At 45.5% G+C, this 26975-nt stretch overlaps 1 protein-coding gene and 1 pseudogene across 3 annotated transcripts in view; both read right to left on the reverse strand.

Annotated features, from left to right (window-relative positions):
• The window catches only part of GGCX (gamma-glutamyl carboxylase), a 271699-nt gene that overhangs the window by 186427 nt on the left and 58297 nt on the right, over positions 1–26975 (reverse strand). The gene's annotated exons all lie outside the window — the stretch shown is intronic.
• On the reverse strand, positions 13310–14273 carry LOC147679814 (galectin-9 pseudogene; annotated as a pseudogene).

A 26975-nucleotide genomic window follows, 5' to 3' on the forward strand; every position in this document is an offset into this window, starting at 1 on the left:
GGAGGCTTTGGTAACTTTAATACATCCGTTGTAGTTCCAAATCTCTAAACCGGAGACTGTAACATCTCAGCCTGAGCAGGGAGAAGGTGCTCGAATGGGTGTGACTTTTCAGCTCTGCACACACAAATTCATGTCTTTCTCCTTAATCCTCGACATATACGTTTTTGCTTCCTCTCTCCGTTTCTCCTCTTGCTCACTTCCCCCCTCTTCCATTCTCTTCCAGAGTGCCCTTTGTGACCCTCTCTTTAGAACGCACCCTTCCCTTTCACCACCCAGTGTCGTGCTGCCTTTCTACCCTGCCTTCCCCATTCCCCTTCACTTCCTGTACCTTCTTTGTTCTCCTATCGGTGTCCTTCACTTTTCCCATTTCGCTTTTCATCTCTTTCTTCACGCAGTGCGTCTCCACCACCTTTCTGTTCCAAATGTTAGCTCTGCCGTTTGTTGGCTGTTCGATTCTGCTCTGCTCTCTGCTGGTCTTGACTGTGTTTCCATGTTCTGCTGTTCCCTGTATGGCTGAGATACCCGCCACCCCCTCTCAACACAATCCCCAAAGGAGGGAAACCGGAAACAGTTCTTGAAGTTTTTTGGAAGTGGGAGGGAGTGACCCTCCCGGCCGTATTTATTAAACAAAATAAAAAAAAAAAACATTAGACAGTTTCATATTAATGTACAATTTCATTACCACATTGCGATGTTTGGCTAACCTTAACAGATTCTCTAATACAGAGGTTCTCCTAGCCGAACTAACATCCTACAAAACATTTTCTTGAAATATTGAAATTGTACATCCTAACGTTTAAGGGCCAACGGCAAGGTCGTAACCGGTGTCAAGATCCCTAACCAGACATACCCCCCCCACTTGGGAGGGGCGACAGCACTGAGGCGTACTCAAGTGCAACTACTACCAATTTCCCTTGACTTGACGGGGGCACCTATAAACTCGACGCCAGTTAAAGGTCGTTCGAGACTCGTGTGAGGTATCTAGAAGGTATCGTAGACCTCCCCCCAACCCCACACAACTTACCGCATCTGCCGTCGCAGATGTCACTGGCCCCGGGAAATTCCCCAGGAGGGGGCTGTAACCCCTCCTACACAGGAAGGGGCCTTGACCGCCTTTCCTTTTCTTTCGGCGACCCATCCTTAGAAGGGACCGCCTCCCCGTTGAGGGGCCAAAGGCCACCTCTCCCGAGCGCTCCCATCCGTGTTGGGTGACGCCCACTCATAGGGATCTTCCAATTAGTGCTCACCGATCATGACCTTACCGCCCGACCAAAAAATAAATACGACAAATGCTACCTAAACCAAAAACAACACATTGGCCACTATGACCGAAAAGCACATTTATAAATGGACGTTAACTCCGAATTTCTTTAATCACCAAACTTACAAAATTAGACCAATCTTTATTACACATTCAACATCAACACGATACTAACACAACCTGTAAACGAAATAGAATTATCGATCAATTTTATTAAACAACTGGCTGTCTTCAGGGGCTGGTGGGTGGGTCAAAATTGGCTCTTCGTTCCGTCTCGAGCTCACGGGCAGCGAGGAGGTGCAGCTTCAGAGCACAGGAACAAGAGGATGTCTTCTGGTCTTGCGTCCCTTTTTATCCATCTTCAGGGCGGGCGTAAACCCGCCCCTGCCTGCCCCGAGGGCATGGCCGGCCGCGTCAGTGTCTAGGCCAGCCCACTCTAGGGCGGGAAAAAGCGCGCCCCGGCTACGCCACTTCGGGCATACCAGCCGAGACGCGCCTCCCGCCCAAAATGGCTTCCCGGGGGGATCGAGGCACTCTGCCATACGTTCGGGGGGACCGAGTGGTCGCCCCTTTCCATATGGCTGAGATACCCGCCACCCCCTCTCAACACAATCCCCAAAGGAGGGAAACCGGAAACAGTTCTTGAAGTTTTTTGGAAGTGGGAGGGAGTGACCCTCCCGGACGTATTTATTAAACAAAATTTAAAAAAAAAACATTAGACAGTTTCATATTAATGTACAATTTCATTACCACATTGCGATGTTTGGCTAACCTTAACAGATTCTCTAATACAGAGGTTCTCCTAGCCGAACTAACATCCTACAAAACATTTTCTTGAAATATTGAAATTGTACATCCTAACGTTTAAGGGCCAACGGCAAGGTCGTAACCGGTGTCAAGATCCCTAACCAGACATACCCCCCCCACTTGGGAGGGGCGACAGCACTGAGGCGTACTCAAGTGCAACTACTACCAATTTCCCTTGACTTGACGGGGGCACCTATAAACTCGACGCCAGTTAAAGGTCGTTCGAGACTCGTGTGAGGTATCTAGAAGGTATCGTAGACCTCCCCCCAACCCCACACAACTTACCGCATCTGCCGTCGCAGATGTCACTGGCCCCGGGAAATTCCCCAGGAGGGGGCTGTAACCCCTCCTACACAGGAAGGGGCCTTGACCGCCTTTCCTTTTCTTTCGGCGACCCATCCTTAGAAGGGACCGCCTCCCCGTTGAGGGGCCAAAGGCCACCTCTCCCGAGCGCTCCCATCCGTGTTGGGTGACACCCACTCATAGGGATCTTCCAATTAGTGCTCACCGATCATGACCTTACCGCCACAGGCCGGATAGTTGACCGGCTATCCGGACCCCCCACAAAACTCCTACCTAAAGGTCATGTTTCAACGTTTTCAACCATGCTAAGAAGTCTCCTATGAGTAACTCATTCCCCACCCGAGACAAATGCACACCATCCCCCAAATACATACTGTCATCATTAATACAACCATGAGAAATAGAATGCAATGTCCTGGAACGGAACAGCCTACTCACTTTGTTGTTAAGCTTTCTAACAGAATGATTCAAAGCAGGAATAGAAATAGCCCCCCGCCACACCTTTCGTGGAATCAAATGGGACCACGCAATTGTGCACCCCGGAACTCTCCTCGCCAACCAACTTACAGTGGAAAGCATTGCCTCCAGGAGAAGTCGTCTACCAGTGGTGACCAAATCATTGCCCCCTACATGTACTATAACTATAGACGGCGGTGACCTCGTCCGCCCTAACAAACCCTCGAAAAATGTTTGAAACTGGTCAATACAGAGACCGCCTCTTCCGTAGAAGGACACCCTGTACCCGTATTCCCCAGCTACGTGAATCATGTCACCTGCTTTGAATACGTCTGCGGCGCGCCTCACGTATGAGTGGCCCACGACCCACACCTCCTTTTTCACAGTCGGTGATGTCTGACCGCTGGCCCGGTGTTGGGTCGACTGCATAGTCCGCCCCGCCTCGTAGGCTTGCGCAACTGAAAACCAAAGAAAAACAAGAAGCGTGAGTACATTATGACAGCTTCACAACATGTGCAACCGCACATATCTCTTATAACAATTAGAGGACCAACGCCCCACTCGTTTCACTTGTTCTACATTAAGACCCCTGGCTGTAGCTTCTGTAGCAGCCCCTATACGAAAGGAATGGGTCCCAAATTCGCCCGGGTTCAAGCCCGCAGCGGCAATAGACATCGCAAGCACCCGCTGAAACTGAAATTTCGTCAGTGGGGTGGCGTCTGCGTGTCTCAACAACGTCCCCCCCCATGATGCCACCCTTCGTGCTAGGTAGTCCTCTAAACACTTTACCGGACACATGGAGGACCCGGGAATCCTGCGTATGATTATGCAGTCACCCATCCCATCTTGATCGGTCTTGGACCTGACAAAGGAGACAGTCATCGTCTCTCCCCTGATCTGAACGTGTTCCTGGCACAAACCCCCCGCCACATCCAGTTTGTTCCTTGCTACCAGTTCGCTCACCCTCATTGCCCCGTGAAATGCAAGCGTAAAAGCGGCTCGGAACAATGCCGTCTCAAACTGAGATGAGCATGTGGCAGGGAGTGTGGCCAACAACTGGGCCAACCTATCCAAACCTATCGGGCGCCTCTCGTCTACTCTGCGACCCTCAAGGCGTTGCCACCCTCGCAGCGCTTTCTGTACCACGAAAGACGCTGTCGGGTCCTGGATATTATGAGCCCTGGCAACAAAGGAAATGGCAGCACGATGCCTCTGGGCCGTAGCCACCGACTTCCCAGCCCTACGCAAGGACATCAGAAAATGCACCACCCATTCCTCGTGGCCCCAAAGCCCCTCTCTATCAGTCCCCAAAAAGGCTAAATAGGCCCGAAACGCCCCTCCGTATGCCTTCCTCGTCCTTGGTGCTAGACTCTCTCCCACGAGGTGACGAAGTTCGGGGCACCGAGAGACCAGAGAGCTTCGGGAAAGGGTGCCGGCTCTGGGTCCGCTGAGGGGAGGAAACCCGAGAAAGCCTGTATTTGAAAACGAGACAGTGCGTCAGCCGCCCGATTCATCACCCCTGGGACATGCTTTGCTCTGAATAGCACGTTCAATTGCATACACAGTAAAACAATTTCCTTGAGCAGTCTTAAAATTAATTTACAACGTGCTGCCTGACTATTGATACACTCGACCACGGTCATATTGTCAGACCAAAATATGACAGAGTGATCTTTGAACCCATCGGGCCATGTTCTCAAGGCCACCAAGATGGGAAACAGTTCCAGGAAAGCAATATTACTCGTCAGACCATTCTCATGCCACCATGTCGGCCATTTTTGTGCCGACCATTTTGTGCCGAAGATGGCGCCAAAACCTATGCTTCCTGCTGAATCTGTCCATAGCCCCAGCTCTTCAGAGGACACGGCTGGTTTATTCCAGACGATTCGACCATTGAAGTCCGCCAGAAATGCTAACCAAATACGCATGTCCTGGCGGACCTCAGCCGATAGTCTCGTGCGATGATGGCCCTCCTTTAGGCCGACCATCGCTTGGGCAATTGAACGGGAAAAGGGGCGGGCCATTGGTATTACCCTCAGGGCAAAATTCAACTGTCCCACCAACTGCTGTAATTGTTGCAGCGTAACTTTCGATGCATTTATACACACTTGCAGTGCAGCCCTGAATTTCAACACTTTGTCAGCTGGCAAACGGAAACAACCCTCACTGGAGTCCAACTCGATCCCCAGAAACTCGAGGCAAGTCGTAGGACCCACTGTTTTACCCGGCGCCAATGGCACACCAAACTGTTTCATTAACACACAAAATTCGGCCAAGGCCCGGCCACATTCAAGATCGCCGGCTGCCCCAAGAAACAGAAAATCATCAAGGTAGTGCATTACATGTTGGAAACCCGTTTTCTTTGTGAAGACCCATTGTAGAAAACTACTGAATTTCTCGAAATATGCACAGGATATAGAGCACCCCATTGGCATACACCAATCCATGTAATAACAACCCTGAAACATGAATCCCAGGAGACGCTGGTCGTCTGGGTGTACCGGGAGCAATCGGAACGCTGACTCGATATCTGACTTCGCCATCAGCGCCCCGGGCCCCAGGCGATTCAAAATGGCTACGGCCTCATCGAAGGATGCGTACCGCACCGAACACACTCCTGGATCGATTGCATCATTTACAGAAAGACCTCGTGGAGCTGACAAATTATGAATCAGTCGGAACTCACCTGGGTCTTTCTTGGGGACTACCCCTAAGGGAGAACAAACAAAATTCTGAACCGGGGGTACACCAAACGGGCCGGCGACCCGACCTCGTGCAACCTCTTTACGGATCTTATCCTGTACTACGGGCGTATGCTGCAGGACGGAAAGTTGATTTTTGCACTTCTCCACACCCTGAAAGTCCCCTACCGGGATGCGGAAACCATACGAAAACCCGTTCCGCAGCACCCCAGCAGAAGTACGATCCGGGTATTCACTGAGCCAGGGAATCATCGCCAAGGTATCAATCGGGGTAGGTAAAGGCGCCCCTCGGACTATGTTAGACCTGTTTGGCGCCTCCTCTACCCCCGTTATCACCCGTTCTGGCTCTGCACGTGGACTCAGGATGGGACGACCCGCAACCACTACATTCATGTTTGAATTTACACGATCCCTGGGGTCTAGTACATTTACCTTTGTTGAAATTAAAGCAGAAACCCCTTTTTCCAGTATTGCCGGCAGGTTTCGAGTAATCGTCGGTACCCGTACCTGATCGAAAGGGCGTCCCCGCATATTGCCGGGAGGATTCGCCAACATTACTTCCTACCAACGGCATTTTTAACATTCCTGTCTCCTTCATTTTATCCCAAGTCAAAGAATCATAACAATCCCAGGTTAAACTTTTATTATGCTCCTTTGCCTTTCTGAAAAGATTATCGTAACAAAACCAATGGTTACCCTGGTGCGATGTCGAGTACCCCATGATTCGTGATTGATAGATTGGAAACTCGGAAAACAACTCAGGCCTACGTTCCCCCAAGATTGACGTAAAAATTCCCCAAGCATTGCCCCAATTGCCAATATTCTCATTCACTTTAAAGGCGGCCATTTTTGCGCGCCAAACACTCGGATGCATGAGATCCTTCTGACTCTTAACATGCTCTACCTCATAATGATCAACAAGCAATGAGAAAATGTTCACATACTCCCCCGCCCAAATCTTTTCCTTAATTGCCAAAGGAACATGTTGACCCAACTTTTCTCTCCGAGAGGGTGTTGACTCATCCCTCGCAATCGGCAATGGCCGCTTACCTGCACCTGACGCTGCCTCTGTGGTCGCAATCGTCCCTGGTGTCTTGTCCACTACTGCAGCCGGCACGGACACCTTGGCTGCCTCCTGTTTCTCACGCAATTGCTTTATCAGCGCCTGCGCGTCGACAGCCGTGGCGCCCTCGTTACCTTTACCCAACCACGCTGCCAATTGTGCTGCCAGCTCGGGCGGCATATCATCCTCGGACACGGGGGTGACCACAACGGGAATCGGATTCCCCTCCTCCGGCACGGGAGTTGGTGCCTCGAGCGGGGCACTGGGACCCGGGATGTCTTCTCCCGCTGCTCCCCTCCTGGGCCTCTTGTTTTTCCCTCCCGGGGCTGCTCCCGCCAAGGGACGTTTTGGTCCCCCTTCCTCGTTCTTATCCACCCGCTTTTTTAGTTCGGACATCTCCTTCATGAGAACACGCAGCATCTGTTCAGTAGTCATGCGTTTTCCCACCTTCTTCGGCATTCTCCAACAGAGTAACTGTAAAACAAACAAGAACGATTAAAACGCTCAAAATTGGCTCTTCGTTCCGTCTCGAGCTCACGGGCAGCGAGGAGGTGCAGCTTCAGAGCACAGGAACAAGAGGATGTCTTCTGGTCTTGCGTCCCTTTTTATCCATCTTCAGGGCGGGCGTAAACCCGCCCCTGCCTGCCCCGAGGGCGTGGCCGGCCGCGTCAGTGTCTAGGCCAGCCCACTCTAGGGCGGGAAAAAGCGCGCCCCGGCTACGCCACTTCGGGCATACCAGCCGAGACGCGCCTCCCGCCCAAAATGGCTTCCCGGGGGGATCGAGGCACTCTGCCATACGTTCGGGGGGACCGAGTGGTCGCCCCTTTCCATTCTGTTCTGACCAGTTCTGTGCTGCCCTGTTCTATTCTGCCCCGTTCTGTGGAGCACAGTAGTGTTGGCCCTCTTCTGGGCTGCACTGCTCTGTTCAGCTGTGCACTGTTCTGTTCTGCCCTGTTTATTTTGCAATGTTCTGTTCTGTTCAGTTATGTGCTGCCCAGTTCCATTGTGCACTGTTCTGGGCTGCCCTGCTCTATTTTACATTGTTCTGTGCTGCCCTGTTCTGGCCACTTCAGTGCTGCGATTTTGTGTTGGGCACTGTTCCCTCCTGCTCAGATGCTCTGCCCACTTCTGACTAGTGAGATGAAGAAATTGGGGGGCGGTCTCTCAAAGGGGCGTTACCAATATAATAAAGGGCATGGTTTAAAACACGTAAGCTAAAAATCTGTGCTTAGCATAGTGTGCTACACTACTGCTATTTTGCTGCTTCTGTCACCATCCACATCTATACTAATATAATAGAGAGAGCCCAAACCTTTGAGGCGGGTAATCTCAGGAACCACAGCACCACTGACAACACCCAATACAGCATTGGAAAGGACAGTTGCAGCAGATGGATATAGGCTATACAGCTGCCCACCATATACATTAGAAACGTAAAAGAACCTTACCGGCAAAGTAGTCCCTTGTGGGCGTGGGCGCGGCATGACGACAAAAAAAAAGCGTTCGTTAAACGTGTGCGTTGTGCTGGGGGCGTGAACAAGGGCAATGGGAGCGGCAATTGTAACTGCGCGGCATCAAGGGGTGTGGCCAATGGGCGCGACAAACGGCAACAATTGCGCGGCACATCCCCCCAAAAAATACATTCCTTGAGGGCGTGTGGAAAACAAACGTGTGCGTGGGGGCGTGGCCAAGGCCAATGGGTGCGGCAATTGCGCGGGAGCAAGGGGCGTGGCCAATGGGCGGGGCTTTTGCGGGGGCAGACGCGACTGATCGTGCCTGCTGGGACAATAACTGCACAGTATCCTGCGCGCTGTCAGCCAGTCAACTCTGCATAAAGGACCGTGCCTGCGGGGACACTAACTGCAGCGTCTCGTGCGCGCTGTCACACACTCAACTCTCTGCATAAACGAATTGACACCAGGCGCACAACATCAACCAGGGCTGGAGCCGGGCTCAGGTGGCGGATGACGCGAGTAAGCGCGCCTGCTGAGACACTAACCTTTGAACTGACTGCACTTTCCCACACGCGCAGCGTCTCCAGCGCGCGCTGTCACCCACTCAACTCTCTGCATCAACGACTTTACACCACAAGCACAACATCAAACAAAACTGGAGCCAGGCCTCAAGCGGATGATGACGCGATTCAGCGTGCCTGCGGGGACACGAAATTTACAACTAAATGCACTTTCACACACGCTTACCTATGGAAGTGGAGTACATACACACTAGAGACATCTGCTAATACTTCTTACTCCGAGGTACACACACATGCCTAACTATTGTGACACTTCATGCTAAAAATGTTGTCTACCGCGAGATTTTAAAATAAATTTCCCTTGTCTATTACACACATTGCACACATTCTATTTCATACCGGGACAACGTCGGGACGGGCTGCTAGTATATGATACAACAAGTAACATTACACCTACAATAAGCCAGGACTATTGGCTTTGTCAATAGCTGGTACCCAATTAGAAGGATCCTGTTGTGAGGTACATTAATTCATACTAAGTGCTATTAAGGTCTCCTGTGTCCAGCTTTCCACACACTGCCTGCCACCCATACTACCTACCTCCTCCATGTCCTTCTGCCCACAAAGAGAGTGGTCCATAGAAATTGTCTTCCACGAGCACCCGTAGATAATAATATTTCTTATCAAATCTTGTATTTTCAGTGTTATAACCACAGTAGGCCCGGATTCTATATTTAAAACACAGCTTTGAATTCTACCATTTCCCGCTAAAAGGCAATATTTCACTCCATGTGTTCCCATACCTGGAGTGTCACACAGTGTGGTCCTCACTTTCCCTCCATATTAAAGAACATTAAATGTTTCAGCACCCAGGCTAATATGCTTCATTGCTAAATACATATAAGGTCCCAAAGGCGAGACAGATGCATTGCAAATGCTTGTTTTTTGAAAGCCACACGCAAAGGCCAATGTGACAACCACACGCTCAAGCTTTCATAAAGCTGTCTGGAGTGATCCCAAGATGCCCTCTCCTAGGGCAGCGTATGCGTGCTGCACTTGGCGAGACCTAAAAAAGCTTTACCCTCAACACAGCACTGCACAGAAAGGTAATGTACATAAGGCCAGCTTGCAAAATAACTTCTTACAGGAAATGGGGGTAGTCAGTATTGACACAGTATGCTCCCGTTGGACCAGTATTAATATGTGGAATGCATGTCCAAACATTCTGCACAGGCGGAGGAAAGGAACAGTGTTTTTCTCTCAGATTCCCAACCACCCTTCTAAGGGATAGTTTAGTGTAAATAGACCAAAAGGCTTTCTTACAGAATCACATCTTTGCACGTCATATTGCTTTGGGTCTCAAAGTCTCTGGATGCTGTACCTGCTACTGCCAACTGTAGAGGGGGAGCACCACCAACTGGTGTATCGTCCTCAAAGCCAACAGAGCAGGGCTGTGTAGACTGCCCCAGCAATGTGGCCACAAGAACAAACCCTGGATGGAAGGAGGTAGAGAGGACGCTGGTGTAACAGGAGGCTGTGCTCCAAAGGGTTCAGTCACATTCTGGTGAATCCTGACATTGGGATCCCCTTTAGGCCAATCAAAAATCCATCACCAAACAAAGGGAAGAGCCCACCTTGTTATGCAAAAGTAATCCGAAGGCTAAAGTCTGGCTACAGTGAGCACAGGATCTAGCACCAACCTTTTCACTGCACTTTTATTACTTCTGGTGTGGCTTTCACAGTGACTTTGTGCCCAACATCACAAATGCTACATGTTTCTTAAGGAAGAACCATTAGATTCATTTGATTTTTTACAAAGGCTAAGCTGTCACAGATAATCCAGTTTCTGTGCATACTGCAGGGGCACCAGGACCTCAATCTGGTCACAACATGGCCTGGGAGCGCAGAGCCTTTCCTGTGATGAATTGTCAAGAAGGAGGGAGGGTGATCAATTGATCAAACGGACACTATTTACCACTCAGGAGGGTGGAAGGTCCAGTATCAGCTTGTGCCCGTGTCAAGTACAGGTAAAGCAAAAAGGGAGGTTGCTGAACTGTTCCTTTGGAAAAAGAGGAATTAGGTGTAACTGGCGTGACCGGAGGTGTAGATGTAACACCTTTGGGCATCCATTTTGTTGGATGTATTTGCCTCACACACCCATAAGGGTGTCATGCTTCATCATAGGCGTTGCTCCTCGTCGGGGAGGCGGTGCAATCCCCGATGGGCTCACCTCTAAGAGGGGCTCTTTGGCGGAGATCTTTTGTATCCAACTGCCTTATGGTGAAGTGCGGGTGTGTGGGGTAGCAAGTTGCCTAGAGGAGTGATTTAAAATGTAGCAGAGGGTGCCGGAAACCACTTTATTCTGGGGGTCCCCCTACTGCAATTAAAAACGTGAATCTAGCTCGCTAGGTGTCAACAAGTTAGGTGTAGTGACCCTAGATGAGAATAGAAGAAAGATTGGTCGACATGTTTCTCGCGTGTGGCTGTTCGCCCGCGATTCATCAGGACCTATTAATGGTGAAAACTACATATAATAAACAACATGCTGGTGTCATGTGTGTAGTGTGGGTGTAGTTTACCTCTGTGGTTCAATCCTATGCCTAATGGTCAGGGATGAAATGCCACATGAACGTTCGGCGGGTCGGTACATCGGGGTTGGACCTTTGGATATGGCTCAAACTTCCCGTGTCCACGCGGATTCACCTACCCATCACCGCCGAGCTCGGTTTCCGGCACCCTCTGCTACATTTTAAATCACTCCTCTAGGCAACTTGCTACCCCACCCACACACCCGCACTTCACCATAAGGCAGTTGGATACAAAAGATCTCCGCCAAAGGGCCCCTCTTAGAGGTGAGCCCGTTGGGGATTGCACCGCCTCCCCGACGAGGAGCAATGCCTATGATGAAGCATGACACCCTTATGGGTGTGTGAGGCAAGTACATCCAACAAAATGGATGCCCAAAGGTGTTACATCTACACCTCCGGTCACGCCAGTTACACCTAATTCCTCTTTTTCCAAAGGAACAGTTCAGCAACCCCCCTTTTTGCTTTACCTTTCCTGTGATGCACAGGAAGCTTGCAGTACTCCTTTTGTTGCAAATGAGAACCCTGTGCAAGGATACTTCCAGCACCCCTCATCAAAGCAGCTCTACTCATGGCAGGCTGCAGAAATGGCAGGCTTCTGTACCCAAACCAGGCAAAAGCAAGCTGGTTGTCATAGACTCATCTCTGCAACATAAAGATTTTTCAGTCTCCACTGGTGCAGGACCTTGAATTCTGACTAAATAGAAATCTTGGCATGTTGGTTGGTGCCTTCTGCCTCATGCTTATACCAAGTAGGCCGACAGTTTGTGTATTCCACAAGTCCAACCCTGTAACGGGTTCAGGCCGTTCCCGACTTTTGTGTATTTATATATTTCTTACAGACTGGCACAGACAAAGCCTTTGTTTCCAGTGCAGCAGGCGAAAAGTGAGGTGGAGTGCCCTCAGCACACATTTTTATTTATTTATGTGGTGCTTTATATAGCGTGAACATGACCCAAAATAGGGTATCAGAGCGCTTTACATTTACATATCTTTCAACTTAGAACACGAACGACATGGAAATGTAGTAAACATAATCATTGTACAGCAAATTGCTAAAAACAGTTATGCTACAAGGTTCTAAATAATTATACATTGATTTGTGAGAGAAACATATATGCTTTACCACTCATATATATATATATAAGTCCAACATGAAGTTTAGGGGTCGAAGTCTGGTAGCTTGTATGTGAACTCGGAAGTCGTCTAATAATGTCTAGTCTGCTGAAATTATGGAAGGAATTTGCTCATAAAAAAGGATTTGGCTTCCTTTTTAGGGCTCGCTGGTACTGCATCCGAAGGATGCGTCCAGTAGGAGCCTTTTAGTTGCCTGACTCGGGGGAATGGGGACAGGCGTGTGTTACTAGCTTTTCTCCAGGATTTGGGTGCGCGAACGCGCACATCGGCTCCGTCCACGCGTGCGCACATCGGCTCCGTCCACGCGTGCGCACACAGCCAGCCACCACACAGACTGAAACACACGCGCGCTTCCCCCCACCAGTCATCGGCTCTTTCTACACACGCATGCATGCACACACACACACACACACACAGACACACGCGCACACACAGGCACACGCGCACACACAGGCACACACGCGCACAGACACACTCGCGCACACACACACTCGCGCACACACATACACGAGTGCACACCCCCCACCGAGTTCTTTTCGTGTGTTCCTCTCTCCCTCGGCAGGCAGCGGGTCATCCTCAGCAGCAGGCGGGGCTCTCCACGAGCACGGGAGCCCCGCTAGCTGACACGCAAATCTTCCGGCTGACGGGCACAGGAGCGCTTCAGCACAGGAGCGCGGGGTAGGCTCCTGTCTGCTTCCTGTCTTTTTGCGGCCCGGCCCCCGTCCCAACACAGGTTGCCTGGCTTCCTGTTCAAGCCGGGCTGCGGCGGTGAATTTTGTTTTTCAATGAGGGGGTTAAATTTTCACTGTTTGGGTGCCAGCTTCTTATCCAAAGTGTGTGATCTTGGCCAAAAACCGATTCCCAGGAGCAAATGAGTAATGAAAGAAAATGTGTTAATTAGGGCTCTTCGTAAATTGGGATGCATAAAACCTAGTAGCTGCATAATGATATTAGGCCTACTTGGAGCACTTTATACTTTACTTTCTTTATTTTGTGGGTGATATGGCAGACACTAGCACACTACTTGAATATTAATTTATATTCTGCATTTGTCAGTTTTAATTCGGCTAGAGCTTGTTCTCTGTTGATGGAAGCCCAGTAGCCTGTCCTCTTGCCGGAAACAAGCTTTTCTTTCAGGCAGAAGCAATGGTGTTCACATAAGATTACAATCATAAAGCCCTGTCCTTTACAAAAGGGCATTGCTCCTCCACGCTCCTCTGATCCCCAGTTGTTGTTCAGGTAACTGTTTCGAACAATGGTGTTCTCATCAAAGCGCGGGTTCAGATGGAAGGCAGTGCCGCCATGGAACTTCAGGTTGATAGCAAACCTCTTAGCATGGTGCGGAACGGTCCCGGAAATTGTGATTACTTTAGAAGGGTAGCAACCCCCATGGATGTGTGAGTGGTACGGCACAGGACATTGTTGGCCATGCAGTGGAAATTGTGGAGTTGGATATGGATGGAACGATCCTCCGGGAGGGCACGTAGAAGGTGGGAAAGACTGAGGGAACCCCCCAGGACCCTGAAAAGACACATTTTCCAATTCCACATTTCCAGTTATGTGCACGGCGTTAACTCTATGGAGCGGAATCCGGTGCTAGTACTCCACGAAATGTTTTGCGTTGACTGACACCATATAACAGTGATGGTTCACAAGGATCCTGATTTCAAAACGGTGGCCCTTGTGAAAAGGCATCTCATGCTTTCTCTCCTCTTTTCCCCATTGGTTCCTCTCCTTGGTGTTGCAAACAACGACACCACCTTCAGAAAAGCGCGGGTTGAAGTGGAAAGCGATGTTCTCAGACGGCGCGCAATGATCACACTGCAAGTTCACAGAAAACGTGTCACCATGATGACTGACAGTGCCACTAATCACCAACACGGTCCCATCGCTGAGGCTGCCGGAGATACCTTGGGTGAAGGGCACCCACGGTCTGTAGAACTGGTTGTGGGGATGGCCGACCTGCATCTTGGCTTCCTGGATGCTCCGTGGGTGCTGAGGATGTGGTTATTGTACCTGGTTAATAAGGAAAGCATGCAGCAATCATGACAGCTAAAACTGCCCTGTGCTCCAAGACAGTGAGAGACAGTCTTCAATAGTCCCCCTGCCTACAGTAAGGTGGATGCCTAAGTAACATATTAAACCACTGGTAAGTAGGGTTGCCACCTTTTACAAAGACATACCTGCCATTATATTTTCACCTCGTTTTAAGATTTAAGAGTCAAACATGACATACAATGTTATAAAAATGGTCTTTCTAAAGTGGGTTCGTTTTTATAGATCGCCTTTGTGTCTGATTTGGAAAGGGTCAAAAATGATGCAGTACACATCTGTGTATCCTCTTACATTAGTTGTACTTTCAGGTACCCTTTCTGGTGCACATGTTGCTGAAGATCTTTTAGCAGCACTACACCTAGAGAGTCAGAAACCTTTGGCCTACCCAGCAGTGGATACATGTTAAGGTATGGGCAAAGAGCCTTTCAGGAGGCCTGCTTATAAAGCTAGCTCTGTTCTGCAGCTCAGTATTGCCCTGATTAACTTGACAAATTCGTTTTTTTAACAGATTGTTTTAAATACTGTTTTTCCTTTTTAATGTGGGTGATATCTGAGAGTCTATAATGGACATTTTGGAGAGACATGCTGTTTTTATATTTCATGTAACTTCTATAAAAAAGTTTCTTTTAGACCAAAACGGTACCTCTCAAACATCACAGAGATTACTTGCATCAATATTACTATGCTGCTGCTGTGTTAAATGTTGGAACATGAGTCTTAATCCTTCAATATTAAATGTAAACACAATTAAAATTTGGACGAATGTTCCCTGATCACATCACTTGCCTATCCCTGAGGCCTGCACTACTGGGCATTCATTGTCCACAAAAAATGCATTTGACAAAGGTTTGAAGCACTGGGCTAATATCAGCTGGCTATTTAATATGAATTAGCCAAAGGCATGTGGTAGTCTGCAAATATCAGCTGCCCATATGATGTGCATAGGCTTTCACAACTTGCCGCATATAATATACCAACCAAACAGAAGCCTGCACAAGTGGACATTTCTGGCTCGGGCATGTGACATTTGCAGACCTCTAGTATATGCACTGTAATGCTTAAGGCAAAAACATAAATAAAAGGCATTGCCATTTACAATGCCAATAGCTCTAACTTTAATAATGCGAGACCTATTGCATTGCAAATGCTTGTTCAAAGCAGCAATGGACGATATCCTTCTATTCCAGAGGTCATTATATGGCAATAAATGTAGGGCTGCATACATGTATTTGGCTTGAATAATGACTGTTGTTTATGCTGAGATCGAAAATGTCTAAAACCAACAGAAATTTGCTATTGTGAACTCTGAGCAAGAAGCACGATCTCCAAAAATATGGCAAGGACCTTCCCTGTCCAACATGGTTTACTTCAAAAACTCCAAACTGAGATAAAAGGCACCAGAGAGAGCATGCCAAGCCTCCCAAGTTGGAATGCCACTTGCTTGAATCTCCAAACAGTACTGCAGTCTCACCTGAGGGATTCCCTTTAGCGACCAAAGCCTCCAGAGTGAGTGAGTGTCTCACCTCCACTGGGTGAAAAGTTACAGGCAAATCAATAATTGCCTTTTCAGTGGAAAGTGTTACTGAGCCATAACTACACAGAGGCAACTACCACTGTGAATATATATATATATATATATATATATATATATATATATATATATATATATATATATATATATATATATATATAAACACACACACACACACACAACTTACCAAATTAGTTTAGTAGTATTTTGATAATATTATCCTAGTAGTAATGTCCATCTGTTTGGTCATTGGAAAGCGAGACAGGGCTTAGAAAAAAGCTGAAAGATCGGCCGCACATCTTCACTGATATATAATGCCTTTAATCAAATCTACACGGAAGTGTATGAGCTAGACACACTACAAACTAATCAAAAGATCATACAGCAGAGAAAAACTACAAGTGTCATATATTTTCTGTGTTTAGACGTCGCATTGGATCAATTAACTAAAAATGTTCAATAAATAACTGAACATATCAATCTTGCTTTCGAGTTCCTATTAATTGATTTTTTCATGGGAGATTCTGCGGTCTCCCACCCCTATAATTTCATAATGTTTATCGAGACAGAATTATTTTTTCTGGAGGAACAAACTGGGGCATATGTGTTAAAAATGATTAATTTCCTACTATATACAGAGCCATTTATGCTAATGTGGTTACTTTTTTTGTCTTTGTGTATACTGAATTTCCCTCATTGGTTTATCATTTGTCAAAATAGAGGCATATATCAATTAGTAAAAAGGTTATTTAATGGTAACTCACGGTATTGTTCATAGTTTCAAATACAATCCTTCAATTATTCCCTGTGTCAACCCCTGAATCTTCGGAGTAAATGTTAAACAGCAGGGGTAACAAACACTTCTTTCAACACTGCACCAGGTGTTGGCTACCCACCATACTAGATTACTCACATTCTGAGTAATTAGGATGAAAGGCTTTGATCTCAATCAATCAATCAATCACAGCATTTGTAAAGCGTGCTACTCACCCGGGAGGGTCTCAAGGCGCTGGGGGAGAGGGTCCCCGAAAAGGTTCAATAGGTTAGATTTCCAATGCAGAAATGAAAGATGAAGAGAAGGCTTCCTTATGAAATTAGGAAATATATAAAAGCTGGAAAACGAGTGATATGTTCCGTTTACATCACTGGATGGTTCAAGCTTGAATCAGGCACAGAATCAGATGCTGATTACAGTTAAAATGACACATGATGCTCACCTTATTTGACACGGTTATACAGCATCACATGTCCCACAACGATCTTTAACCTTTCTACTTCCAAATAGTAATGATTCATCAAGGTTAGGTGTTTTTTTCCATGCTGCAACCTTGCAAATGTCTGGGAGTTGGATACCAGTGAAAGAGCCGTTGCAGAGACTTTTTACCCAGTGAATGAGCCTTTCTTCAAATAAAGAGCTCTTCTTCCTTTTTTTAATATATATTTTTAAATCAATTGGTGGATACAGTAGAGGAATAGTCAACTAGAAAAATATATAAATATAAGCCACTGTGAATAAAGACTACATACATATACCTATCTTTGTACGGATAAGTAATGGTTTTAAGAGAACTCCACTGCATTAGGTGTGTGATTATCTAATGGTATTGGCAATATTAGTCTTGTTTGAATCCTACACAAGTCATTCTTTCCTTCCTTAAGAACACTCTAGCAAGTGATACCAGAGAGTTGATAACCAGCACTTTTCTGTAATCTTTTCCATAATTGCCAAACAGATTGGGGAATCTTTATTCTTCCAACCCTTTGCTATTAAATTTCTGGCTATGGCGGCTCCATACAGTTCCGCTGGACATCTGTTGTCCCAAAAATATATTGTACTAATATTGAAGAAATGTTGTTTACCTACCATTAAGCTTATCAATTTAGATTTATTATCTTAGTTCTTCCGAAGACACAGACATATATAGCCTATATGCAGATGGTTACAAGCATCTAGGACATAATCTTTGTCTTCTAAAAGAAAAAAATTGGGAATATGGGTGAATCTCTTTGCATGGACTGTTTTTGATACAAAAGTGTGCTCACGTAATTTCCAATGTGCAGGTTTTTCAAAAGAGCGGCGTTAGAAAGTCTAATTTCTGCTACAAGGGTGTCAAGGATTTTAAATTCCCCCGTTTATCCCCACAGGTCCCAACACACTAGGAATGGCTCACGGTCATGTACAAGACTGCCTCCTATGAGAAGGTGGTCTATAACTTGCTGGATAAGGCTTACGTGTTTCTTTTTATGTGGTCCCTGCTGCCACCCTATGTTGTGTTCTATCGCCCTTTCTTCTTCTCCCCTGCCTGCCCTCGTCTCCCCCACAGCACAGTACTGAGGCGTTGGCTGCCCCTGATGTACCCCTACAATCTCTGGTCCCAGCCCCCACCCACCCTTCTTCTCTCCCCTCCTTTTCTTCTTTTCTTATACTTTTTTCTGTTTCCCCATTCCCTAGGATCCTTCCTCGTTCCCCCAGTCATTCATTCATGGTTGCGCCCCCTTCCCTTGCTGGATGTACATGTCCGGTGTACACGTCCGGTGTTTCCCTCCCCGCTGCCCTCATTGACTTGCCTAGCATTGTTTCCCTTGGCATTTCAATTAAATAATTATAACATAAAAATAAATTCCCCTATTTGGACAAAAATCTGATATTGTTTGAACTTCTAAATCCAGTCAGATTGCAACAAGAGTCATTGAAGATTGCATGTTAAGGGAGGTACTTTCAAGTATCATGTGATCTCTACCCATATTTGGTATAAGTCACAAGGGGCATAAACCGGACTTGGTAAAAAAAAAATTCAAATATGTGGGTTTCCAAATATGAACAAAACATAATACCGATCTTGCGAAAAACAATATATCAAAGAATGAGTGCTCAGGGTGACAGCTTTGCAAAATTTGTTGAAGCCTTTTACAAAGTTATCAAAAAACATAAATGCCAATCCGAGAGTGTCCAGCCCCCTTTATCTCTGAAAATACACAATAGTTTTTCTTTGAAAATACACAATAGTTTTGCTAGTATTGCCGAAGAGCATCCACTTTTCAATCAGTGCTGCACACTACCCATAGAGCTGTTCATAGCTGACTTTAGATTAGGCTTCTCCGACAAGTAGCTTGTGAGCTACTGGTAGCTCTCAGCTACCTAGAAGTAGCACTGCTTTGTGCAGCTCAACCAACTAAATAATAAGCTTTTATTTCGTTCAAATAATTAACATACCAAATTTGCAAAGCGTATATATGAGATGAAAAAGCATGAATTATTTAGAACTTATCAGCTGATGTATTATGTGGTGTTGGAAAGATTTATTAATATGATGACCTTGGTGCCAAGGGCATTGCAGCTATGGTTTTGATGTATGACCCTATTAGAGGTATTCCCCATTGACAAAGTTTTTTAACATTACCGTAGGCAGCTATTCTTGATGAAGTGAGGTAATCACTGCTTGTATTTTACATTTGGTGGCCACTAATGAAATCGTATCTGATGTGGTAACTATTAAAACACTAATAATATTAGTAGCTTAGAGGATTTTCATTCAACATCAGGTGCTCCTATCACAGAAAAGTTGGGCATGCCAGCTTTAGATGCATCCCCATATTTCCCAACCAGCACCACCCTTGGTTATTTCGGCCACTTAGCGTCGCGTTTATCAGTTAACTGCATACATTTGACTATAACATTACTGATTTGAATCTGTTTAGGTTGCAGTCTGATATTCAGCCACAATGATCTTACATTATCTATATTCCGTCCTGTGAATCGGTATTGTAAATCTGTAATGTGTAGCATTATATCTTCTGCATAGACGGTTTTACCTATCTGACAGCTGGTGGCAATGACCTGTATTAAAACTGTTAGCATTCAGATAATTGATTCCATGGATATAGCGAAAAGTATGCGAAAAAGCCAACATACTTTATGCGTCACCTGTGTGAATTCAATACATGTGAACAGAATGCCATCAATCCAGGTGTTTGCTTAAGGTGTCATAGAAATGGAGCATACTCATGTGATATGGATGGGGATTGATATTTATTCTCTGCATAATCCCCCTTTAGAGTCCCCATGACAGCGCATGAAACGTTGTTTCTCCGTCCAGGAGTAGAACCGCAGTGGATTTAACACATGTGAATGCTTGACCAGGGACATGGTATGAATTGTCTGGGAGGAAGTATCTCTCTCTATCTCTGTTGAAAGGTGAGACAGATCTGGTAAGCTTATTGGATAATCTATTCACACCCGTTTTAGAGTAAATTCTGAGATTTTAATTTAACAATGCTATCGGCAGATATGACCAACATTTAAGTGTCTTTTAAGTCTTTTTCAGAAAGTAAGAAGCCATCTGTTATAGCGTGATTTCTCCCCTTCTTTCTTTACTTTGACATTCCCTCTTCTGTTCAGCTTGATTGACAGTAGAATATAGGATGATGTCATGGAATGTTTGAGTGCTTGGTCTTGGTTAGAGTGTCAGTTGTAAGATTGCAGGCTGAGCAGCAGGGAGGCTTCTCTTGGTTGGGCTACGTTAAACCAACTTACCATCTTATCTACTATTCTACATCTTGTGTAACTGGAATCAAATAAAGCATAATCTTTGGAACCTACTACTTGACTGCTTGTGTACCTTTTTACTTCAACACTGGTTCTATATGGTATACCAAAAAGAGGTATATTGTGCAAAGAGTCCAGGTATTCCATTACTGGCGGAAAGGGGTTTGCTCTAGCAATCCCAATGTGCTCTTTTAGGGGGTAGTGTGGTCGAGCAGCTTTAGGCCTATCAGAGAGAAGTGTTAGACATCTGCATATACCCACAATAGTCAATAAATGATGCACACGACTCAATAAGATGATCCACACCGAATTATAAAAATAACATGCATCGTTATATAAGTTTAGGTACCAGATTTAATACGATCAGGTAAGTACATTTTTGAAGAGAAATACTTTAGCTTTTAAAAAGTCAACTGCATTTTTCAGAAGCTGCAATGTTATCCAATGGGAGGAAAAACAAGTATGGCTTTCAGGTACAGTAGAGCGACTTACAAGTCCAATCTCCTGGACTCAAGGTGAGTATGGCAAAGGTCCAAGGCATGATTGCGTATCAAGAGAGAGAGAGAGGACCAGAAAGCTAGTCCTTATCCTCTGGGTTTATATGTGATTTAATCAAAAGGAGACTAGCTCATGTATTATGAAATTTGACAAAAGGACTCTAGTATGTTTCGTCAGGGGGTAGGAACACCTGGTAAGTGTGCTCATGAAGCACTCACCCACCAACCTAGTTGGTGGCATGCTTCATCATCGGGCCCACCCAGTGACACCTAGCGTGTCCCGAGTGTGCTTCGACGCCTGATTACAGCGGAGCAGGTATGTCGCTGAGTGTGCGGTGAAGAGTGTTATGAAAGTGATGTTAAAACGGCTTGGCGGGGGGGTCCCAGTACCCGAGGGTAAATTAGACTTTAATACCTGGGCCACCGTCAGCGGTTAAAAATAAGGCTGTTGGATATTGGAGGCGAGTTACGACCTCCTACATCCAGTGGTGGGTCAACATGTTTCAGCCAGTGCCTTATAAATATGCTGGCTTTCTTCAGGACCTAGATAAAAATGTGTATGTGATTAAACTAGTGGGTGTGTAATTCAGACTATGTGTATACACGCCCTAAAGTGTTTTTCTATGTGTGAGAGGGGGATTCCCTTCTCAAAACACGCTAGTTTTAGCAGTTGTTTGCTCCAAGGTTGGGAAGTGGCGAGGGGTTGACCAGCTTTTCTGGGCAGAGCCTGCTCTGGACCTGTAGTGCCTGCGAAGGAGTAAAGATCTGAAACGGTTCTCATTAGAAAAAATGCACCCTTACGCGAGAGAAGATTACGTAGCAACAGATCACGGGGATGAGGACTCAACAGGAGAAACCTCCAGCAACAACTCTGACTTGAGTAGTGATGAAGGAAATTATCAAAGACGAGGAAGGGGCCAATATAAACGGAACCAATGTCAACGAGGAAATAAGTGGCAGGCGCAAAGATACTTTGACCAGACCCAACCTAACTTTCAACCGTATAAGCCGAATTTCAATGGATGGATGAACTCATATTTTCAAGGACCACAAACAATGGGACCCATGATGAACATGCCACCACCTCCTTTTTTAGGAAGAGGCCCAAATACCTAGAGAGGATGAAGAAGAGGAGTAACCTGGAACAATCAAGAGAGACAAGTACATACTTGCAGTATGACGAAAGAGCAAACCGGGCCCAGCACAACAAATCAATGGTAATCAACCTCACGGATACAGTTCTCACAACAGATCAAGATAAAGAATTGAATAAAGCACTAGGGTTTGTTTCGACACCCCCATAGGACATCTTCAAATTACAATGCGAAATGGCTGAATTTTGTAGAAAAATCAAATTGAAAGCCTTCTACGTGAACAGAGAGAATGAGATCCCTGAGAATGACATCAATTTAAGACCCAAGACGACATTTTGTCCACCTTGTCATATGGTCCTTGTAGAAATACAGTCCTTTGAGCAAGCGGTAATGAGAGAAGTTGAGAACAGCAAACCCACGGCTAAGAAACACTATGTCAATATGACAAGACAGGAACAGAGAGCGATGGAAGATTTGTGCAAGAATGACAACCTAGTGATCAAACCAGCAGACAAAGGGGGAGCGATTGTCCTCCTAAGCAAACAGGGATACAACAAACAATGCCTAGATCTACTCACAGACCAGAGGTTCTATAAGAAAATCACCATTGATCCAACCAAGAGACTACAAACAACAGTTGATCTTATGGTAGAAGAGGTAGAGGTGAATCGGTGGAGCTCCAAACAAGAGGCTGATTTCCTAAGGCCAAGATCACCAAGAGTACCTTACTTCTCCTCATTACCCAAACCCCACAAAAACAGAACGCCACCACCCGGACGCCCAATCGTCTCAGGGATAGGGTCTGTACTAGAACCTTTTAATTAATCAAAGAAAGAATGGACACTTGGTACTACTTAACCATTGGTTAAGTTGGGACACTCTCATAAACGCGGTGTTGTTCGTGCGGTGTATATCTTTCTTCCGCCCCTCACTCGCGTAAGAACATCCATCTACCTTATCATGAGTGGCCTAATCCATATTTCTTGTTTAATGAGGCTTTCACTAGTTGCATTGCATGTGACTACACACAAATGAATATGTGTGTTTATTTTTTCAGCTCCCTTGGAAATACTTTATTTTCAGCAAAGAGAAAACAAAATGTGATTTCCAACCAATCTTCCATACATGTGCTGTGAATATCACCTTCTTTTATAATACACACCTTTAAATAATATCCCAATCTAATGCCCATATTCTTAAGCAATCATTAACTGGGCATATTGAAAGCGTAGTCTGTTTTCCATCTTCTTCACTCTTCCCGTCTTAATAGGAACAGGAAACCAGCACCTAGTATCCGGGGGCAGAGACAGCACAAGTCCCGGGAACTACCCACACGCTGGTAAGAATGGCGGACCAATGTCGGGTTTAGCGTTTTTCATCTATCGGGTAAGACGAACGCCTAAAACTCCATCCTGTACCCTTCTTTTGCAGTCTGGGACCAGAGAGTCCCGTAGCCACCTGTTGAAGCTGTATTCAGCTACCGAGTGAGGTAAGAATATTACGATTGAACGCACTCCGTTTTTAACCATACCACGGCATATTTGAGAAACCACGTGTCTTCTCTGGAGCCACTCTGCTTACAAATGCCGAAAGTATCGTTTTCCATTTTGTGCTCCACCAACAGTTTAGCACTTTATTTTCAACCTTATACCAGCAGAGAGGTTGCATTGTGTCATTAAACCCAATTAAGCACCTGCAAAGCCTATTTCTCCTCCTTCAGTCCTCATAGTGAAGCCATATTTACGTCTGCCCACAGAGCACAACTGAGTGCTCTCCTACCTGTTTGTATTTACCTTTTGAATTCTCCACAAAGCTGAGAGATTATATTTGTGCTACACACGCACCCATTATAATATATGCTTTTCTGCCTTTTTCAGAAAATTTCCAAAAGGCTCCTTTGGATAGAACTTTTGAAATCACATTACTACACAAATCGTGCAAGTAAACCCCTTGTTGTCTGTTGTACATTTGTTATGTTCTGTCCTGACGAATGCTCCGTAGACCCGGCTGGGCCACATGGAGCAGAAACATGTTGACACTGTAGTTCATAAGGTATAAGGAGATTCATTAACACGACCTCCAGTAATACCGCAATTTTCAATTTTAATAACAATACTTCACCTTTTTTCATTAAAACTCACCACGGGTGCAGTATATGTTTTTTATAAACCTTTTTTTGGGTGCCCTTTTCATGCTTTTTTATCTCTGGACACTGCTACTTGCGCCAGAGGTTGCCTCTGGTTGAGGCTTGGCATATAGCACGTTGTTGGAACACTCAATGATAAATGCCACAACGCGAGTGAGGGGCGGAAGAAAGATATACACCGCACGAACAACACCGCGTTTATGAGAGTGTCCCAACTTAACCAATGGTTAAGTAGTACCAAGTGTCCATTCTTTCTTTGATTAATTAAACTGCTGATACTGGGGTGATGAATGGACCTTCTACCCTCCTCCCTACTCTTTTGATTATCGTCTGTACTAGAACCCTTATTTCAGTTTGGAGACCAGTTCCTAAGACCGCTAGTACAGAGCACTCCAACATACCTTAAAGGCACACGAGACCTCTTGAACCAACTTGAAGGCAACAAATATGACGAGAGAACCATGTACTTAGTAGGACTCGATGTAGAGAGTCTCTACACGAGTCTCCCTCAACAGAAAACTTTGAACACCCTGGAAAATATTTTATTTTCTGGAGAGTGGAACTACAAGACACCGAGACATTTTGTCTTTGAGTGCTGCAGGTTAGCGCTCACTGAGAACTATTTCGAATATGAAGGGACCCTGTTCAAACAATGCCATGGTACTTCCATGAGAAGTACATTTGCCCCTAGTGTGGCAGGGCTATATATGAGTAACTTTGAGCAACAATAAATACAAAACCAAAGTAACCCTTTCCTGACGCAGATACGATTTTGGCGACGTTACATAGATGACGTCATTATGAGATGGGAGGACTCCCAGGAGGCATTGCTGAAATTCCTAACATGGATAAACAGTAGAGATGACTGTCTGAAGTTCACATGTACATCGGACAAGACACGACTAGACTTCTTAGACATCACGATCCACACTGAGAACGATACTTTCCAGACCAAGACTATTTGCAAACCTACAGCAAGAAATAGCATACTCTCCTATAACAGCTTTCATCCACGCCCTTTGAGAGAGAACCTACCTTACAGCCAGTTTTTATGCATAAGACGTAACTGTAGTACTCTCAAGGACTACAAAGAACAAGCCAAGGAATTGGGGGACAAACTAGAGATGAGAGACTACCAAGTAAAAACCATCAGAAAATGTAAAAAAAGAGCTCGCAATCAACCAAGAGAGAGCTTACTCGAGACAATACCACGAAAAACACCAGCAGATTTACTAACGTGTGTAACCACATATGGTACATCAACGAATACAGTAAAGAAGATTATAAACAGAAACTGGAGGATCCTCACATCCAACACTCTACAATGGCCCAAACTTAAATTTGCCAACAGAAGAACACGAAACATAAAGGGTCACCTAGTGCATACAAGACCAGCACCAGTTACCAGTAAAGAAAGCCTCACTGCAGCATGGAACATGAGTCCTATAGTGGGTCACTACCCATGTGGATCGTGCACGGTGTGCAAACTGACAAAAGTCACCAAGAGATTACAACTCTTACCTAACTTCATCTGGACATTACGCTAACACACAAATTGTAATACCACCCATGTGGTTTACATGATTGCATGCCCTTGTGAATGTAGATACATAGTCCGGCACTAATCTTAATGATCTGTAATATGGAATTTGAAATACGAGATAGAGCAACTGCCGTTAATTTGAAAATTATGATGCCACCATGATAACATGAATGTGATAAATGAAACATTCACATTTCCAGACTAACTAAAAAATGGCTAATTACGTATTAAAATATTATATTTGAATAAAAAGACAATACAGTAATATCCACCTCCTAATGTGAAGTTTTTTACATTCATATGTCCATGATAAATAACAGCAACATGAGGGTCACAAAAGGCTTTTTCCTAATCTGGCCATTGCAGTACCAACCAGTTATGCCAACCAACACAGATACCGTAGTCCCTTCACCATTTCCATACCAGTATCTATGTAAATACGAGCTCTACGCTGCCTCATGTCTACCGGGGCGCCGAACATAGAGACAGAACAAGTCACTGACTTGTGAGAGTCGGTAAGCTGCCTTTAAAAGACCACGAGGCAGGGGAGAATCCGGTAAGGTACACGGCACTAAAACCTTTTGCTTTTATAGAATAAGGTTCTTTCACCACTCTTCGGTACCCCGAGGAAGCCAGAAAACGGCATCTAAAAGGTAAACTCATGTACCTGGTTGAATCTATATGTCACCACACGTAACACAATTTGCCCAATATGAACTATTTATCACAGCTTTGTCTCTTTCATAATTCCTGTATTTACACCCTTTTGTATTTAAACCATTTTTTTGATAGTTCTGATGACTGTACAACATATCAGAACTAGCGCCCTTACAAACTAGACGCTTAATTGCCAATACCTTACGATCGATTCTCAAACCAGCATAACTTAAAGCACATTCACCTGTACTAGCAAAGTGAGAACCTTCCTAAGCTACAACTCTTTTCCTCAAAATTGCTCTACCATTTGACTTTCCACCCTTGCATGAACTAGCTGAGCACGCATTGATTTTCTAAGTTAAAACCTATGACTCAAGATAGTCAAGCCTAATATGGATATTCAAGAATGTAACTGCGACTGTAATCTTCTTGTACACCATAGGAGACAATAGTTACTATGTTGAAGCCATAGAGTACACAAAGAATCCTTCCTACAGAAATTTCTTCTTTCAGTTTCAGATACGACAGATCTGACTCCAAAAAACAAGAGTGGTAAGATAACCACTTGATTAGGAGCCGTGATGAGCTCTTAAGCATACCCGGTCCTGACGAAAGCC

The sequence above is a fragment of the Lissotriton vulgaris genome, chromosome 11, assembly GCF_964263255.1.
Source record: "Lissotriton vulgaris chromosome 11, aLisVul1.2, whole genome shotgun sequence".
Taxonomy (NCBI): Eukaryota; Metazoa; Chordata; class Amphibia; order Caudata; family Salamandridae; genus Lissotriton; species Lissotriton vulgaris.